Source organism: Silene latifolia, chromosome Y, assembly GCF_048544455.1.
Source record: "Silene latifolia isolate original U9 population chromosome Y, ASM4854445v1, whole genome shotgun sequence".
NCBI classification, from domain to species: Eukaryota; Viridiplantae; Streptophyta; class Magnoliopsida; order Caryophyllales; family Caryophyllaceae; genus Silene; species Silene latifolia.
In genome coordinates, this window is record NC_133538.1 from 376,978,032 (window position 1) to 376,998,891 (window position 20,860).

The 20,860-nt window shown below is 38.1% G+C and overlaps 1 non-coding gene across 1 annotated transcript; it reads left to right on the forward strand.

The window, feature by feature from the left end:
• The first annotated feature begins 19,721 nt into the window (after positions 1–19,721).
• LOC141636953 (small nucleolar RNA R71) lies at positions 19,722–19,828 on the forward strand. The gene has a single exon (XR_012541518.1). It is a non-coding gene; the product is annotated as a small nucleolar RNA R71 (small nucleolar RNA).
• The last annotated feature ends 1,032 nt before the right edge of the window (positions 19,829–20,860 follow it).

The following is a 20,860-nucleotide window of genomic DNA, read 5'->3' on the forward strand; positions in this document are numbered from 1 at the left end:
CAAAGCTTTATGGAATTTCTCGTGCCTTGTTGGTTTGAAATACCATAGCTCATTTTCATCTCCTACACGATGTTTAGCACACTCTAGTGCTCTCTTTTGCACTTCCTAATTGACCCTATGTCTACAACAAAAGGGCAGTCATTATAATCCATCATTCAATTTCACAGAGATTGTTATAATGTTTTTGCTTATGTTGATTGCCTGAGTTATTAGGGTGTTGCTGGAGATTGCCTCTCATTTGTTTTCTCTCAATTTTTTTGGGTTATTAAGGCCAATTATAAGACTCGAAATCCTAAGAGAAAAGACAAATCCAAAGACACAGGAGAGTCCGCTAATAAAGTTCGAAAGCAAGTAAGTATCATCATTTCTTATATTAATACTAATTAATCACTATATTGTGGATGGGCTCAATTTAACTTATTTTTATTATGAATGCTAAGTCTGTTGAAAAGGCCTCGGTAAAAGGTAATAATAAGGTGTTATGTTATGAAGAACAAGACGACGTTAGACCTCTAAGTGTGGAAGAGGTTGGGGAGTTAGGTTTTTTTTATCGTTCTTTAGAAGAGAAGTGTTCCTTGTCTAAAAATGTTACAATCGAGACAGTGATAGATGAGTCAGTTTATAATAACAAGAAAGGTAGCGCAAGGAGCTTTTTTTACTGTTGTCGAGATTAGGCATATGTTGCGAAATCAAAAGGCTAAATGTTGTAATGGTTCAAATTTGGAGAAGGTATGTATTATATGTAAAACCTTGTATTATTTAGTCTGGGACTTTTTCTACTTGTTCGTTATGTATTATTCTTCGTTCACTCATTCATCGTTCACTAATATAATCGATGTAATTTCCTATATCAATGTGCTACTGAAAGTGAAGCAGCAAAATTAGTTGGATACATGTGTCCGGCGGAACTTTCTGAAAATATGCATAGGGGGCAACAATGTGAAGATTATATTGCACATGTCTGGATGATTCTAGATGAAAAGAATTTTATCATGGGCGCATTTTATGAGGGGTAATGATTTTATTTGTTTTAATTTATTATTTTAATAATATATGATTTATTAATAGTAACTCTAACTATGAACTTATATGTGTAGCAACTCTAACACTATTTATATTTTGGATTCGGACCGAAAAACAACAACTAGATTGGATATAAAAGGAAGACTCAAAAACGCTTGGTTCTTACATTGCGCTCAAGGTGGAAGGCGTAATTTCGCTAGAAAGAATAATAAACTCATCATAAAAGATAACGTCGAGGTAAGTGAAATATGAAGTCCTTTTACATTGTAACGACTAACTTTAAATTATAATAATTACATTTTATATGTTACATAATTAATATCATATTTTTTCTATAAATTTTAGCGTCCTCAATAACCAAATGATTACGAGTGAGGTTATTATGTCATGAAGTGGATGTATAACATAACTTTTTATCTAGTTGTAGCTTTATATTCTTACTAATTGAGCTATTTGTCAACTATAGCTTATGGTGGAATCAACCATGTCAAATGGCGACTTTTATGAGATCAAAGAAGAGTAGGCTGCCAAATGTTTAGAGAACCTGTAGATTAGTTTATCAACTAAGGCGTGTATGTTATTCATACACTTGGGTGTATCTTTGGTGATAGTGATGTTGATGTTATTATGTTGGATGTGATGAGAGATCGATGTAAGTTTGTTGGACTTGTATTGTTTGTAATACTATACACGTGGTTACATTTCTATTCACAGGTCTTATTTTTGTTCATATAGTATTTGGAATTATAAAAATTATGGGGAGGTGTTGCAGAAAGTTCCGTAGAAATTTGTTATTTTTAAATATATATATATATATATATATATATATATATATATATATATATATATATATATAGAGAGAGAGAGAGAGAAAGATGGGCTCAAATGAGTCTGATGTGACTCATATTTGAGCACATTTAGTCCCCGAATTAACCTCGTTCCTTTGCTTTTTAGCACATATTTGGGTCATTTATTATCTTTACTTTCCCAATTTGCATATTCTTTGAGGTTTTGTATCCTTGGTAGGAGAGGATGGCTAACCTTGCATTTATGAGGCGAAATGGAGCTAAATGGATCGCATCCAATGACCAAGCATCAAAGAGAAAACCGACACTAGAGGCCTAAGTAGATAAATAAAGTGAAATGGGCAATGATAAAACGATCCTTGCATCCCCAACATGATCCTCGCAGATTGTTAAGGAGCTAAACAAGAGAAGCACTCTACCCAAGGATCCGAGCGGACCGAACATGATCCGAGCGTCCCACATTGCAAGGATCTGAGCGGCTTGATCCCAGGACGAGTGGACTGTGCAGCAAAGATTCGAGCGTCTCCTCCCTGATCCGAGCGGATCACAAGATAGAACAGCCCGTGCCTCAGCATGGAACGAGCGGATCGTTGTAGGACTAGTAAGGAGGATCCGCGCATTTCCCTCGGGAGTAGAATTTACTCAACTTTTTCTTAGGGTCTGTATAGTCATTTAAGCCCTTAGTAACCCTAATCCTTGCACCTACTCTTTAGTATAAATACCCCTTTGTACTACCTAGATTATCATCCCATCTTATGTTCTCTTAATCCAATCTTAATACTCTCTTAAATTAGTCTTAATTTAGTTGTAATACAATTCTCAATATTAATCACATTTTAATCTTTCCTTAATTTCTCTATTGTTCTTCCTTTTATTTGGGTAATTAGAAGATTATTTGGGTTTATTTGGAGGATTGACAACCTTCCATCAATCATCAAGTACTTCTATTATTCTTTGTTTTATTATTTGGAATCATCTTCATAGGTATAATTCCTCTTTACCCTTGTTTAATTATTGTTAATCACTTTCATTTATTCATAATTTTTTGCTTTGTTAGTATGATTGACAACCTTATTAGCATGCTAAACTTGATCATGAGTGAGTAGTTCTTTAGCTAGGGTTAATGGGGAATTAGGGGAAAAGAATATGGGGATTGATCTATGCTTAATCTAATATGTTTGCATAATTAATTTGCTTGCTTGTTGTGATTTCAACCTATGCACCTGTTATGTATGATGAAATGTGAGCCTATGAATCATTTCATTTTTTTATCCATCCCTTATCTCTTCAATGAGGCTTGTAAGATATAAACCAACTCGAGTCTCATTAGACCATGCATAGAGTTGAATAGGAAGGATTAAGTCGAGTTGTAGGTGTTGTACAGTCTAGACGACTCGGCTCAGGGACCCAAACCTTCTTAGGGATTGTAAGATATACACTAACTCAATCCCATCACATCAATAAGTGCTTGCACCTTGTTGAGAACATGTTTGTATGATCTACTCCCATGAATCCCCTATGAACCCATGACACCCTAGTGCCTTTAATCAATTGTTTACAAACCCATTTATTTGCTTTGCTTTCATTACCTTAATTTTATCTTTTTGATTAGTTTAGATTACACATCACCTCAACCCAAGTTGTGACACCCTAAGACATAGCTATTTGCAATTGAGAATCCTAAATAAATACCCGTCCCTTGGGATCTGACCTTTACTTAACTCTTTAATAAGAGTAGTTTGTGAAGTTATAAATATTGTTTTGGTTGGTAGCTTTTGACGACGAGTTTTAACCGGAGCAAAAATGGCGCCTTTGCCGGGGACGGTGTTAAATTGATTTGATTTTCATTAATTGTTTTTAGTTGTGTCTTTCTTTACCTTGGGGAAGTCAATCTCCTCAAGGTTGTTCTAATTGTTTTCGAGTTGTTTGATATTTTGCATGACTAGGAGCTTACAAGGTAATTTATTACCTATTGATATCTAGATTGAAAGAAACTTGACCAACAATAGAAGAGTTGCTAGAGGTACTTCAAGAGTTGTAGGTATTGGAGAGATTGTGGCCATTCAACCAAATAACATGGAGTTTACCACCCCTTTTGCAAGAGAAGGAGAGGATAACCCAATACAAAACCCACCACAAAATCAACCTACAATGCCTAAATTTTCATCACATTCCGTACCAACCGAGGAGAACCTACCAAATGGTACTGCTACACCACCACATTTAACCGGTAATTTCATTGCCAAATCCGCATTCATACAATTAGTTGAGAGAAGTCAATTTGGAGGGATGCCTAGTGAAGACCCTCACTCACATATGGAGACTTTTTGTGACTATTGTGATGTAATTTCTCAAACCGGAGTTACTCAAGACCAAATCTGATGGGTATTGTTTCCTTTTTCTTTGATTGGTACCGCAAAGCAATGGTTAAAGAGCCTAGACAAGGCTACCATTGGTATTGATTCATGGAAGAAGCTAGCACTTGCTTTTTACAAGAAATTCTATCCTCCGGAGAAGACTAATATGTTGAGAGCGCAAATCACCAGGTTCAAGCAAAGGGATGAAGAATCGTTGTATGAAGCACGGGAGAGATTTAAGGACACTTGTCATTCTTGTCCACACCATGGGCTTAGTGAGTGGTTACTTGTGCAACAATTTTGGAATGGTTTATATGAAGACACCCACAACATTCTCAATATGGGATCCAATGGAATTTTTACCGAAGTTGATGACAATCAAACATGGGCCAAAATCGAAGAGATGGCGGTTCATAATTCCCAATATAGTAGGCCTCTAAAGGCCACTAGAGGAGGAAAGTATGAGGTAGATTCCATCACTCAATTTGGTGCTCAACTTAGTGCTCATATTGACACCATCAATTTGAAGTCTGAGAAGGCTATGACTAAGCTTGATGAAGCTTATAAATCACCCAAACAACATGTTAATGCTATGGTGGCATCATCCTGAATCCCAAGTGGAGTATGTGAAAGTTGTGGAACTTTGGGACATGAGCAAAGTGAATGTAGGGGAACAAATGAACAAGTGAATGCTTTCCAACCATACAAGAATGGCACCCTTAGTCCAATTACTATAATGAAAATACCAAATTTCATCCAAATCTTTCATACAAGAGCCAAAATGTCCAAAACCCCCAACCAACATACACCCCACCTCCAATGAGAAATCAAGATCAAAGACCCTTTTACAACCAAAGCCAAGGTTATCAAAATCAACCTTCATACAATCAAACCAATGACCAAAGCTTTGATGTTCAAAAAGCGGTCCTCCAAATTCAAAAGAACCAACAAGAATTTTTCAACCAAAGGCAAAAAGATAGCCAAGCGAAATATATCACAATCAACAACATACTAGCCCACACCAAGATGTTGGAAACTCAAATGACCCAATTAGCATCTTCTAGCTCTCAAAGACAAAAAGGGCAATTACCACCTTAAGGTAATATCCAAAGACATGAGATGGTTAGTGCCATCCATTTGAGGAGTGGTACGAGATATGAAGGACCGAAGAGGCCAATTGATGAAGATGTTGTCAATGCTAGTGACAGGCAAGGAGTTGTGGAGAACTCTAAGGAGGTAGATCCTACTTCCAATGAAATTTCAAAGAAGAAGAATGAAGAGAACGCTAATGAAAAAGAGCCTATTATGATTATAATTCCATTCCCAAGTCAGCAAGCTAAGCCTAAGCTTGATGATCAACTTGGAAAGTTCATGGAAATTGTGAAGAACTTAGAAGTCTCAATCCCGTTCACGGAATTGATCAATCATGTTCCGGCCTATGCAAAGTATATGAAGGACATTCTTACCAAGAAGAAATCCATCCGAAACTTGGAGACTATTGCATTTACCATAGTGATTAGTGCTATTCTTCAAGGGAGTTCCCCTCCAAAACTCAAAGATCCGGGAAGTTTCTCTATTCCATGCACCATTGGCGACACCGCAATCAACAAAGCATTATGTTATCTTGGAGCAAGTGTAAGTGTCATGCCATACTCGGTGTGTAAAATGCTAGGAATGGGAGAGCTCAACTGTACCAACATTACTCTTCAAATGGCGGATCGATCAACAAAGGTACCTTTAGGGGTATGGGAGGATGTGCTCGTGAGAATTGGAAAATTCTTCATTCCGGTAGACTTCGTCATTGTAGACATGGAGGAGGATTCCAACATTCATATCATTTTAATAAGACTTTTCTTGCATACCGCGGGAGCGGTAATTGATGTGAAACATGGAGAGCTCACACTTGAAGTGGGGGATGAGACAATCACTTTTAATCTTGACAAAACAATGAGAGCTCCCGGACTACATGATCCATGTTTCATGGTCGATCATTATAGCCGAGAAAGTGGTAGGAAGAAGTTAGAATCTTTATGCAAAGATTAAGCTATGGATAAAGAAACACCAGCCATATGGAAGAAGAAAGTGGTTAAACCTCAAGTTGTTTTATCCGGAGAGCAAGGAAATTCCAACAATGAGAGCTTGAATAGCTCACCACCAATCATGACAAGTAAGGAAGAAGGCCTCATTGGCCATGACAACAAGAAAGAGGAGTTGATCTTGTCAACTCATGACATCATTGAGGAACAAGCTAATGAAGTTGGTGGCCTATGGGATGACGAATTTGAAGGATTAGTCAATCTGTACATTGGCAATGCAATGACATTAGACCAAGGCTTTGTTGATCGTAGTCATCATCTTGACTCGGGTAACCACCATGAAGAACATAATGTGCAAAGATCTATGCAAGATCTTTATAATGAAAATGAATAAGCCTTTGATTACTTCTACAAGGTGTTGCGCAACATTAAAAACACCTTGGCTTTGCCCCCTTGACGTCTCATCAAAGAATCAGAGTTTGGTGGAGTCCTCCCTAAACCACCATTTGTAAATATTTTAACCCTTTAACTAGCATTTTATTTCCTTTATTGCATCTTTGTCATTTTTGGATTCACATTTTCATACTTAGATCAAGATTTTCGACATGAGAGAAAGTGAGGGAGGTACTTTAATGTGTTTTAATGTGTAGTGTTTGATCTAGTGTGGTGATGACAATTGTCTAGGCAAACCGAGCCTTTGTAGTACACCCACAATATTCAACAAAGGAAATGAAAAAATGATGACTTAAGGAAAGGAGATCCCCACGGGAAGAACTGAATTCGTGGGTGCAGAGGAGAATCCGAGCGTCCCAGGAAGGAATCCGCTCGAGCTGCTGACAATTCGGGCATCCTAGAGGAGCATCCGAGCGTCCTGGCCTTAGGACGCGGGTCTTGGGAATGCTGTAATTGAAGAAAGGGGTCTGTTAAAAAATCTGAGCAGATCACATTCAAGACGCCCGTATCAGGCTTTGAGACGCTCATCCTGGCAAGGATCTACGCGTCCCAACATGCTTCAAAAATTTTAAATTCACGCTGTTTGTAAATTTGCACGTCCCCAGGAAGATCCGAGCGTCCCTTGAAGGAACTCGTCTTGAGCAGAATCCGCGCGTCCCAGCACGGGTTGGAAATTTCCGCAGGTACTCACTGAGGATCCGAGCATCCCGACTTGAAGCCGCTCGTCCCCTGCTGCTACCTAATGAAAACACGGGATTCACCCCTCCTTCTCCAAATCATTTCTATCTTTTACAAACACAAACACACATTCTTTCTCCCTCAAAACCCTCAATCCCCTCATTCAAAAACACAAATTTCTCAACCAAAATCACCACCATCAAAACAAAACTTCCTCAAATCAAGATTAAATCACTCCTTTAACAACAAAAGACCATCTAAACATCAAAATCTTCACAAATTAAATCAGTTTTCTAGGGTTTGGGTACAAATTCGAAGATCCTAAAATTGATTGGGAATTGATTGAAGCTTGAGGAAACCAGGAGCATTCAAGCACAATATTGGTTTGTTGATACAAATTTGAGAAGGAGAACATAATGGCAAGAACAAATGGCGGAAACAAGGCACTCAAAACCCCAAATTTACCCAAAAGGCAACAAGCTCTTCTTTCCTCAAAGGCTTTGGTAGTGGTACAACCAAGGGTGGACATTCAAGAAATTGCAACTCCTATTGAGGAAGCTACTACACCTACTCCGGTTATTGAACAATTGCCAAATTTCCCGGAGGTAGCTTCCTTAAACGATGCTCATAGGAATGCCTTTTTATCCCTTACCAAGAAGACTATTATAGCTACCAAGTTTGTATGTCAAGATGCCTTAGAAAAATTGAGTGTGCTTGAGAGAAATATGAAATTTTTCGAGTCCATGAGGTTGCTAACCCTCTTTGAAATTGAAGAATTGACTTATCCTTCACTAACCATGGAGTTCATAAGCTCCTTGAAGGTGTCTAAGGTAGAGGCTCAAAAATTTGTTGAATTCCGTCTTGAGAATAAGAGTAGAAGAATGACCTTGAATGAGTTTGGTGAAGTGTTTAGTTTTTTACATCATTATCATTATACAAAGAAGCCTTTAAAATTTGATGCCGCACCCCTTTTTTAAGCGATTACCGGGCGCAAATTTGACTCTTTCCGGGAGTGCCATGTTCTATATGTCCACCATCCAGGCATAAGGGTATGGCACAAGTTTGTGGGCAACACTTTGATTGCAAGAAAAGGCACCAATCACTTTACCGAGCTTGATTTTGTCTACCTTGAGTCTACCATGAACATCAATGAAAAGTTCACCAAAGAATACAACATCCTTGATATGGCCACTATGATCAACAAATTCCATTGGGTGAAGAATGACAATCTTGACAACAAGTATGAGTGGCTCATCAAAGAAGCCAAGTCCTTCATCTTGCCTAGAAAAATATGTCGCATCGCCATCCGTAGCGTAAACTACGTTTTACCCGTCTCCGAGGAAGCCAAAATGATCATCAAGCAACATAGGGAATCAAATGCAAAGCCCTCCTCCTCCTCCTCCATTGTGACTCCACCATATCCATTTGCCTACCAAGAATTCAAACCAATTGGCTCTAATGTCATGGTAGGCAACGACTAATTGACCCAACTAATGCAACATATGCATAAGGAAGCTCATGAAGATTGGATCAATGCTTACCATGCTCAATATCCGCCCCTCCTACATTTAGCTAGGCAAGGACTACTTGATCCTTCATGCCCTTTGCCTAGTTCGGCGGATATAGAGGTTTTATTCCCAAGTGCTTCTAGAGATGCCAACATGGATAGTTGAGTTGCTAGGGGAAGGAGATTGTTATTGATGACGGGGAAGGTAGTGACTCTTGTCAAGAAGAAGAGGAAGAAGAGCAAAGTTCAAATGATGATGAGAATGGTGAAGCCTCCGGGTCATTGGAAGTAGATGATGAGGATGACGAAGAAGAGGTTGATGATAGCGATGAGGATGTCGCAATAAGCTACAACTGAGGATTGACAAACTTTTGGAGGATGTCACACATGCGGGGTTGATTACTTGATTTCAACCTACTCTATTGTGAGTTTCCTACACCTCCTCTAGCTTTGTTTATATCTCTTGTTTTCAAAAATTTTACTTGATCATTTGTTTTGAGTCCTAGGAACACTCAAAGGACTCCCACCTCGGTCCCATTGAGATGTCTCATTTTGTTCTCACTTTTGAAAATCCAAAATGATAATTAGTTTCATGCATTGCATACTTGTGCATGAACTTCCCTACTTTTACACTAGAAATAGTGTCTTACTCGATTTGGGGAAGTTCAAACACAAGAAATGGGAGTGAATCCAAATTAGCTCTCTAACCAATAAACTCATGCATCATATAGAATAGATTAGAATGCATCCCTTATGTATATATGTCATGTAATTTGCATATTAGTGTAGAAATCATGTATTCTCATTTAGCTTGCATAATTTCTTATCGTATTGGCCATTGAATACAATGCCTATACTAGTGTGGGGATAGGAAATTCTAACTTGACTTTTAAATCAAAAATTATAAAAATTTCGAAATTTCGAAAATACAAAAATATGTTCCTTTATTTTATAAAAACAAAAACCATCAAAATTTGAAAAATTGAAAAACTCAAAAACATGTTCATTCCTTTGTAGTGTAGAATTGTATATTTTGTATATACTTGTTTGTTTATTTGTTTATCTTCCTATCACATTGATCAACTACGCCACATCCGAGGCATGAACCGCATGGTATGATCTTTCCAATCTCATTTTTCCTCTCTATGTTAATGACTATGTGGCTTTATTTTGATTGATGCGGTATGAACCAATGTGATTTTAGGAGTTGCATTTAGCTTATATGGCATACTAGTCGATAGAAGAATTTGCATGAGGTTGTATAAATGTAGTTACATCATGGCATTTAGTTGCATTTTAGGAAAAATTTTGTGAAAACATCTATTCGGGAAACTTGACAAGTGTATATAAGGCCCTTGTAGATACTTTTTCTTCTTGAGACTTTCCTCATTAGAATGCTTCTAAAACACCCTAAGATGTGTCATGCTAGTATCCTTTGACCCATGGATTAAGTCCTAGTCAAGAGTACCTTGAGGTGCGATAACTCATTGGCTACCGTTTATTCCAAGGTGACCTTTGAAGCCATTCAACCATCTTCCACATCTATCACATTTTGTCAACAAAAAGGGAATGGGCACAAAATTTATCAATTTGAGTTCAAGCATTGAAATGAAAATCAAAGTTTGCAAAATGCATGAAAGAAAAGAGGAGCAAAAATAGACTCCTATGCTTCAAATAAAAGCACCCTCGTTACTAATTGGGGTGACTTTGAAAATGTTCAATGCAAAAATTTGGAATTGCCAAGCATCAAAATGTCAAACATCAAAGAAATGGCAAAAAGAAATTGTTCTAAAAAATGTCAAATGCCACAAGAAATTGGGGGGAACAACAAAATCAAAAGCAAACTCCCATCATAAAACTCAAAATACATTGATCCCTTTTTCCATTGAACCCACTTTTATGCATGGTGGAGAGGGGACGACCCTTCTTCTTGTCTAGGCAAGAAGTGGAATTCCGCAATCCTACAGTGTTTCTAACACCATAAGGAGTCTACTCTTGACAGAATCATTTAACGATTGAGGACAAAGGTACCCTTGCTTGACATAACTTGGAGGTGATTTATTGGTATCCTTTTAGGCTTAGTAGTTTGAAGAAACCGTATCTATGATGGAGTGTGTACCCTTAGATTGCTTCCCTTCTATATAATTTCCGCCACTTAAATGAAGAAAGTGGCTATTCATTTTTGTAGATGCATCCATTACTTGCTTTTGTGTGCTTAATGCTTGGATGTATCGCCATTTTGGCAAGTCCCACCTTGCCTTGTAAGAAGACATTCTACCTCATGGTTGTCTTGTCGTGAGTTGAAGGGGCGGAGTGAGACCCGCTAATTATCTCATATCGGTTATATTAGTAGGCTAGTTTAAATAAAGGTCCTAGTTTTAGTCACCTCTGTACTCGGGACGAGCAAATGTTCGGTTTGAAGATGTTTGTTGTGACTCATATTTGAGCACATTTAGTCCTCGAATTAACCTCGTTCCTATTTTTTTTAGCACATATTTGGGTAATTTATTATCTTTAGTTTCCCATTTTGCATATTCTTTGAGGTTTTGTGTACTTTGTAGGAGAGGATGGCTAACCTTGCATTTATGAGGAGAAATGGAGCTAAATGGATCGCATCCAATGACTAAGCATCAAAGAGAAAACCGACACTATAGGCCTAAGTAGATAAATAAAGTGAACGGGGCAATGATGAAATGATCCTTGCATCCCCAACATGATCCTCGCGGATTGTTAAGGAGCTAAACAAGAGAAGCACTCTGCCCAAGGATCCAAGCGGCCCGAGCATGATCCGAACGTGCCACAGTGCAAGGATCCGAGCGGCTTGATCCCAGGACGAGCGGACTGTGCAGCAAAGATCCAAGCATCTCCACCCTGATCCGAGCGGATCATCAGTCAGAACAGCCCGTGCCTCAGCACGGGACGAGCGGATCGTGGGAGGACTAGCAAGGAGGATCTGTGCATTTCCCTCGGGAGTAACATTTCCTCAAGTTTTTCTTAGGGTCTTAATAGTCATTTAAGCCCTTAGTAACCCTAATCCTTGTACCTAATCTTTAGTATAAATACCCCTTTGTACTACCTAGATTATCAAACCATCTTATGTACTCTTAATCCAATCTTAATACTCTCTTAAATTAGTCTTAATTTAGTTGTAATACAATTCTCAATATTAATCACATCTTAATCTTTCCTTAATTTCTCTATTGTTCTTCCATTTATTTGGGTAATTAGAAGATTATTTGGGTTTATTTGAAGGATTGACAACCTTCCATCAACCATCATGTACTTCTATTATTCTTTACTTTATTATTTGGAATCATCTTCATAGGTATAATTCCTCTTTACCCTTGTTAATTATTGTTAATCACTTTCATTTATTCATCATGTTTTGCTTTGTTAGTATGATTGACAACATTATTAGCACGCTAAACTTGATCATGGGTGAGTAGTTCTTTAGTTAGAGTTAATGGGGAATTAGGGGAAACAAATATGGGGATTAATCTATGCTTAATCTAATATATTTTCATAATTAATTTGCTTGCTTGTTGTGATTTCAACTTATGCATATGTTATGTTTAATGAAATGCGAGCCTATGAATCCTTGCAATTTTTTTATCCATCCCTTATCTCTTCAACGAGGCTTGTAAGATATAAACCAACTTGAGTCTCATTAGACCATGAATAGAGTTGAATAGGAAGGATTAAGTCGACTTGTAGGTGTTGTACAGTCTAGACGACTCGGTTCCGGGACCCAAACCTTCTTAAGGATTCTAAGATATACACTAACTCGATCCCATCACAACAATAAGTGCTTGCATCAAGTTGAGAACATTTTGTATGATCTACTCCTATGAATCCCCTATGAACCCATGACACCCTAGTGCCTTTAATCAATTGTTTACAAACCCCTTTATTTGCTTTGCTTTCATAACCTTAATTTTATCTTTTTGATTAGTTTAGATTACAAATCACCTCAACCCAAATTGTGACACCCTAAGACATAACTATTTGCAATTGAGAATGCTACATGAATACCCGTCCCTTGGGATCCGACCTTTACTTACCTCTTTACTAAGAGTAGTTTGTGAAGCTATAAATATTGTTTTGGTTGGTAGCTTTTGGCGACGAGTTTTAACCGGACCAGAGTCCCTTTTATTTGTTGAGTCCATAAGTCCTCTTAGAGGCCCTTAGATCTTAGTTGGTGGATGGTTGAGATTAAAAAGCAAAAAGCACACTCGTTACTAATTAAAGCACCAATGCACTAATTAATTACTCATTCAATAATTAATTGTCTTTCTTTCTCACAGTCAAGTTTATGGCATTTTAATATTTATAGAGTGTAACTGTTTTTTTACGAGTGTAATGTTTTACGAGTGTAACTTTAGTCTTTAACGAGTGTAACTTTAATTCTGAATAGTGTAACTTTATACTAAAAAGTGATTTTAACTTATAATATTTTGATTTTTTGTAATTTTAAGCCAAGTTTATGACATTTTAGTATTTTTAGAGTTTAACTTTAGTCTTTTACGAGTGTAACTTTAATTCTAAATAGTGTAACTTTATACTAAAAAGTGATTTAACTTACATTATTTTGATTTTTTGTAATTTTAAGACAAGTTTATGAAAATTTACTATTTTTAGAGTGTAACTTTTATCTTTTACGAGTGTAACTTTAATTCTGAATAGTGTAATTTTATTCCAAAAAAGTGATTTTAACTTATATTATTTTGATTTTGGGAACTTTAAGACAAGTTTATGACATTTTAGTATTTTTAGAGTCTAACTTTTGTCTTTTATGAGTGTAACTTTAATTCTAAAGTGTGTAACTTTATACTAAAAAATGATTTTGACTTAAATTATTTTGAGTTTTTTGAATTTTAGGACAAGTTTATGACTTTATAATATTTTTAGAGTGTAACTTTAATCCTTAAAAGTGTAATTTTTATACTACAAAGTAATTTTAACACATCTTATTTTGAATTTTATTAATTAAACTGATTTACGAGTGTAATTTTAGTCTATTAAGAGTGTAACTTTAGACTATTAAGATTGTAAATTTAGTCCATATCCCCAAACCGAACCTTTGCTCGTCCCGAGTAAAGAGGTGACAAAGACTAGGACCAATACTAACCTAACCTAATAATAATAGCCGATATGAGACAATTAGCGGGTCTCACTCCGCCCCTTCAACTCACAACAAGACAACCATGAGGTAGGATGCCTTCTTGCAAGGCAAGGTGGGTCTTGCCAAAATGGCGACACATCCAAACATTAAGCACACAAAATCAAGTAATGGATGCATCTACAAAAGAATAGCCACTTTCCTCATCTAAGTGGCGGAAATTATCTACAAGGGAAGCAATTCAAGGGTACACAATCCTTCATAGATGCAATTTGTTCAAACTACTAAGCCTAGAAGGATACCAATAAATCACCTCCAAAAGGTGTCAAGCTAGGGTACCTTTGTCCTCAATCGTTAAATGCTTTTGTCAAGAGTAGACTCCCTATGGTGTTAGAAACACTGGAGGATCGCGGAATTCCCCCTCTTGCCTAGACAAGAAGAAGGGTCGTCCCCTCTCTACCATGCACAAAAATGGATATGATGGATAAAGGGATCGATAGATATTTGAGTTTCACTTTGAGAGTTTGCTTTCATTTTTGTTTTCCCCCCAAATTTCTTTGGCATTTGACATTTGAGAACACTTTCTTTGCCATTTCTTTTTGATTTTTGACATTTCAATACTTGACAAATTTTTTGCATTTCTTTTTGAACATTTTCAAAGTCACCCCAATTAGTAACGAGGGTGCCTTGTATTTGAAGCTTTAGGAGTTCTATTTTTGCTCCTCTTTTCATTTGATGTATTTTTGCAAACTTTCTTTCACTTTTCATTTCTTTGAACTCAAATCAATTTCTTTTTGTGCCCATTCCCTTTGATGACAAAAATGTGGTAGAACATGGATGATGGATAGAAGTATGCATGGTTTCAAGGGTCACCTTGGAATAAACGGTAGCCAAGGAGTTATCACACCACAAGGTACTCTTGACTCGGCCTTAAACCATGGGTCAAAGGATACTAGCATGACATATCCTAGGGTGTTTTACAAGCATTCTAACAAGCAAAGTCTTAAGAATAAAAAGCATCTACTAGGGCCTATATACACTTGTCAAGCTTCCCAAGTAGACGGTTTCGCAAAATTTTTCTAACCATGCAAACTACATGCCATGATGCAACTAACATATAAACATCCTAATGCAAATGATTCTACCAACTAATATGACATATAAACTAAATGCAAGTCCTAAGTTCACATTGTTTTACCGCATCAATCAAAATAAAGCCACATAGTCATTAACATAAAGAGGAAAAAGGAGATTGGAAAGATCATACCATGCGGTCTTCAATATCCTCATGTCTCGGATGTGGCGTAGTCAATCAATGTGAAAAAGGATGAACAAACACAATATATACAAAACAATATATACAAAGGAAAATGAACTTGTTTTTGGATTTTTCAATTTTCAAATTTTTATGATTTTTGAAATTTTTCAATTTTTATGGGTTTTTGAATAGAAGTTAAGTGTTAGAATTCCCATCCCCACACTAATATGGGCATTGTCCTCAATGGCCAAAATGATGGAAATTATGCAAGAGTGATGCATGATTTCTATGCTAAATGCAATTCTACACTAAGCTATTCTACATGATGCATGTTGTTTTGTTATGACGGAGAGGATAATTTAGATTACCTCCCGTTGCGTATGCATCAACTTCCCCAAACCAAGTAAGACACTATTGCTAATGTCGAGACATGGGGGAGTTCATGCACATGCTATGCTATGCATGAGACTAGATTGTCATTTTGGATTTTCAAAAATGGGAACAATAAAGAACACCTCAAAGGAACCGAGGTGTGAGTCCTTTGATGTTGCTAGGACTCAACTAACCAATGATCAAAATGAAGTAAAGTACAAAGAGATATAGACAAACCGTGGGAGAGTAGGAGTCTCCAAGGCTAGTCTTCCATCATACTATCATTATCACCACTTCCCTCATGAGAAGTGGTCTCATTGCCACTTTCCTTGGCACTTTCTTCATTGCTTTCCTCATCATCATCTTCACCATCTTCACCATCCCTTTCTTCATCTCCACTTGCTTCTTCCTCAATATTATCATCAATCTCCTCATCATTTCCAACAACCTCATTGTCTTCCACCACGTCCCTAGATGCACCCGGGAACAAGGCTTCTCTATCCGCCCAACTAGGCAAAGGACAAGATGGATCAAGGAGTCCTTGCCTAGCTAAATGTAGGAGGGGAGGATATTGAGCTAGATATGCATTCTTCCGGTCTTCATAAGCTTGCTTGTGCATGGCTCTCATAAGAAGAGTTACATAGTCTTTCCCAATTTCAATTCCTTCCGGCGTAAACTCTTCATAGTCATAGGGGTAAGGTGGTATGATAATGGAAGAGGAGGGGGCCTCATGGTCACCCTTTTGTTGTTGAATGATGTACTCGGCTTCTTTGGTTAGGGGAAGTAAATAGTTGGTCCGGTGGACACTAAGACGGCAAATCTTTGCGGGTAAAGTGAATGAACGAGCCTCACTAGTAAGCCACCCATACTTGGTATCAAGGGAATTGTGAACAACCCACTTAAACTTGTTAATCAAGGTGGACATATCAATGAGATGGCCACCATCCTTAGCCTTGTACTTGCTATTTGATGAACAAACCAAGTAGAGAATCAAAAATCTTCAATTTGTAGAATGCCCAAATCGATTTTGAAAGTGAAAGGCTTTGCCTTTATGAGAGCAAAAATCGACTCAAAGGGTGAAGATTTTGTGCTTGGTTTTGATTTTTCTTGAAGATGGAGTGATTAGTTTGATGTTTGAAGGATGGTTTGATTTTGTTTTGGTGATTTTGTTGAGGGTTTTTGTGTTTGAGATGGAGAGGATGAGGGTTTTGGTGTTATGGGTAGTGTTTATGAATGAATGAATGAATGAAGGTGGGGGGGGGGTATTTAAAGAAACGAAAATCTCGAAGATGCAGGCACGATCCGTGCGGATTAGGCGCAATCCGCTCGGATTTTCAAGCTTCAAATTTTAAAAATCCCGCCTAAAGACGGGCGTCTCTCCCGGGGAAATCCGCTCGGATTTTTATTGAGGGACGGGCGTCTCTTGGGAAATCCGGACGGATTCTCATCCGAGAGATTTTTCTTGTTTTTCTTGACTTCAAGACGGGCGGATTTTACCGAGAGACGGACGGATCCTGGAGACGGGCGTCTTTCCGTAAATCCGCTCGGATTCCTTAATGCACAGAATTCTTCAATTTTTGCACAGCCCAAGACGGGCGTCTTCTCACCGGACGCTCGGATCCTCTGCAGACGGGCGGATTCTCCAGAATCCGCTCGGATTCTTCCTTGATTACACGGATCCTTGCGCAAACCCATTCCTTAACATTCTTTCTTTCTTTCTTTCTTTTCTTGTGTTCTTCATTGTGGGGGCACTACTAAGGCGTGAATAGCCTAGGCAATTGCCATCCCCACACTAAGGTAAATCACTACACATCAATTAAAATCATTAGTCCCTCCCTCACTTCTCTCTTTTCATGACAATTATTTTGATCAAGGTAAATAAAATCCAAAAATGACAAAAATGCAATGCAAAAATTAAATGTAAGTTAGGGAGTTAGAAATATTTACAAGTGGTGGTTTAGGGAGGACTCCACCAAACTCTCATTCTTGATGAGATGTCAAGGAGGCATGTTCAAGGTGTTGTTGATGTTGCTCAACACCTCGAAGAAGTAATTAAAAGCTTGTTCGTTGTTATGGTAGAGGTTCTCAATAGACCGTGGTTCTTGTTGTTGATTATGATCGATGGCATGCCCAATGTAGGGATTAAAGATCCCTTTAAATTCGTCGTCCCAAAGACCACAAACTTCATTGAGTTGATCATTGAAAATCTCTTGCTTGGATGGAGACAACTCTCCCAAATTCTTCTTTTGGCTAATGAGGCCATCTTCTTCTTCCTTGGTTGATTTTGATGAGCTATGCAAGCTCTCCTTGTCACAATTCACTTGCTCTTTGAATGGAGCATCTTCAACTTTCTTCCTCCATTGGAGTTCCGATCTCTTCTTCTCATCTTTCCTAGGCTATAATGATCAATCATGAAACATGGCTCATGCAAACGAGGAGCTCTCATGGTCTTGTCAAGATTAAAAGTTATGCTTTCATCTCCCACTTCTAGAGTGAGCTCTCCATGCTTCACATCAATCACCGCACCCGCAGTGTGTAGGAAAGGTCTTCCTAAGATGATTGGAATGTTGGAATCTTCCTCCATATCAACAATGACAAAGTCCACCGGGATGAAAAACTTCCCAATTAAATGCGGGGACATCTTCCCATATCCCTAGCGGTGTCTTCGTCGATCTATCGGCCATTTGAAGTGTGATATTGGTACATTTAAGCTCTCCCATTCCCAACCTTTTACTCACCGAGTACGGCATGACACTCACACTAGCCCCTAGATCACATAAGGCTTTGTTGATTGTTGTGTCGCCAATGGTACACGGTATTGAGAAGCTTCCCGGATCCTTTAACTTTGGAGGTGAACTCCCTTGAAGTATTGCACTACTCACCTTAGTGAAGGCGATAGTCTCAAGTTTCCGGATCGACTTCTTCTTTGTGAGAATATCCTTCATGTATTTCGCATAGGCCGGAACGTGATTGATTAATTCCGTGAAAGGAATTGAGACTTCTAAGTTCTTCACAATTTCCATGAACTTTCCAAGTTGATCATCAAATTTAGGCTTGGCTTGACGACTTGGAAAAGGAAGTCTAATCACAATGGGCTCCTTTTCTTTGGCTTTGTCTTCATTTTTCTTTGAACTTTCTTCTTTTGATGATTCCCCTTCTTTGGGACTTTGCACCACAACTTCATTCTTACTAGCTCTCACAACTTCATCCTCAACTTGCTCCTTCGGTGCTTCATACCTTGTACCACTTCTCAAGTGAATGGCACTAACCGTTTCATGTCTAGGGGATTACCTTGAGGTGGTAATTGCCCCTTTTGTCTTTGTGAGTTCGAAGATGCTAGTTGGGTCAATTGTGTTTCCAACATCTTGGTGTGAGCTAGAATGTTGTTGATGGTGGTATCCTTTGCTTGGCTATCTTTTTGCATTTGAGTGAAAAATTCTTGTTGATTCTTTTGCATTTGAAGGACCGCTTTTTGGACATCAAAACTTTGGTCATTTTGGTGGTTGTATGGATTTTGATTTTGATAACCTTGGTTTTGATTGTAAAAGGGTCTTTGATTTTGATTTCTCATGGGTGGTGGAGTGTATGTTGTTTGAGGGTTTTGAACATTTTGGCTTTTGTATGAGAGATTTGGATGGAATTTGGTGTTTTCATTGTAAAAATTTGAATAAGGGGTACCGCTTTTGTAAGCTTGGAAAGCATTGACTTGCTCGGTTGTTCCCCTACATTCACTTTGATCATGACCCAAAGTTCCACAATTCTCACATATCCCACTTGGGATTGATGAGGATGCCGTCATGGCATTGACATGATGTTTTGATTTTGAGTTTTCCTCAAGTCTAGCCATAGCTTGTTCAAACTTCAAGTTGATAGTGTCAATGTGAGCACTAAGTTGAGCACCCAATTGAGTAACGGTGTCCACTTCATACTTTCCTCTAGTAGCCTTGCGAGGCCTACTATATTGCGAATTATGGACCGCCATTTCCTCAATCTTGTTCCATGTTTGATTGTCATCAACTTCGGTGAACATTCCATTTGATCCCATATTGAGAATGTTCCTTGAATCTTCATATAAACCATTCCAAAATTGTTGCACTAAAAACCATTCGCTAAGTCCATGGTGAGGACATGAGCGACAAACACCTTTGAACCGCTCCCAAGCTTCATACAAAGATTCTTCATCCCTTTGTTTAAAACTCGTGATTTGAGCTCTTAGCATATTGGTCTTTTCCGGTGGGTAGAATTTTTTGTAGAAAGCGAGAGCTAACTTCTTCCAAGAATCTATTCCAAGGGTGGCCTTATCAAGGCCCTTCAACCATTGCTTTGCGGTTCCGATTAACGAAAAAGGAAATAAGACCCATCTAATTTGGTCTTGAGTCACGCCCGTTTGAGAGATAGCATCACAATAATCGCAAAAGGTTTCCATATGAGAATGAGGGTCCTCACTTGGCATGCCCCCGAATTGGCTCCTCTCAACTAGTTGGATGAAGGCGGACTTGGCAATAAAATTTCCGGTAAGATGTTGTGGGGTAGGAGTACCGTTTGGTAGATTCTCCTCGGTGGGTGTAGAGTGGGACGAAAATTTAGGCATTGTAGGTGGATTTTGTGTGGTATTGTTTAATGGGTTCTCTTCTCCTTCTATTGCGAAAGGATTGACAAACTCACTAGTGGGTTGAACAACTTCACCAACACCTCCCAAATTCCTCCTAACAAGTCTCCTATTATTCGTCAAGGTTCTTTCGATTTCACGGTCAAAAGGTAACAAATCTCTTTGTAACCTTCTAGACATGCAAAATATCAAACAACTAGAAAACAATTAGAACAAACCTTGAGGAGTTTTACTTCCCCAAGGTGAAAAAGACACAACTAAAAATAACAAAAGAAATCTAAAATCAATTAAACACCGTCCCCGGCAACGGCGCCATTTTTGATCGGAGCCATTTAGTTCACAAATTAAGCAATTGTGGTCGTTGGTCAATGGTCGATACAAAACACAATTTATACTTCACAAACAACTCTACAAATTAGTAAAGAGGCAAGTAAAGGTCGGATCCCAAGGGACGGGTATTGAAAACGAAGATTTCTATTGCTACTAGTGGTGTCTAGGGGTGTCACAAGTTGGGTTGATGTAGAAGGTTACTAAACTAAAATAGCAATGAAAATAAACTAACAAGGTAAATGGAATAAGGGTGTAAACAATTGATTAAAAGCACTAGGGTGTCATGGGTTCATAGGGGATTCATGGGATATG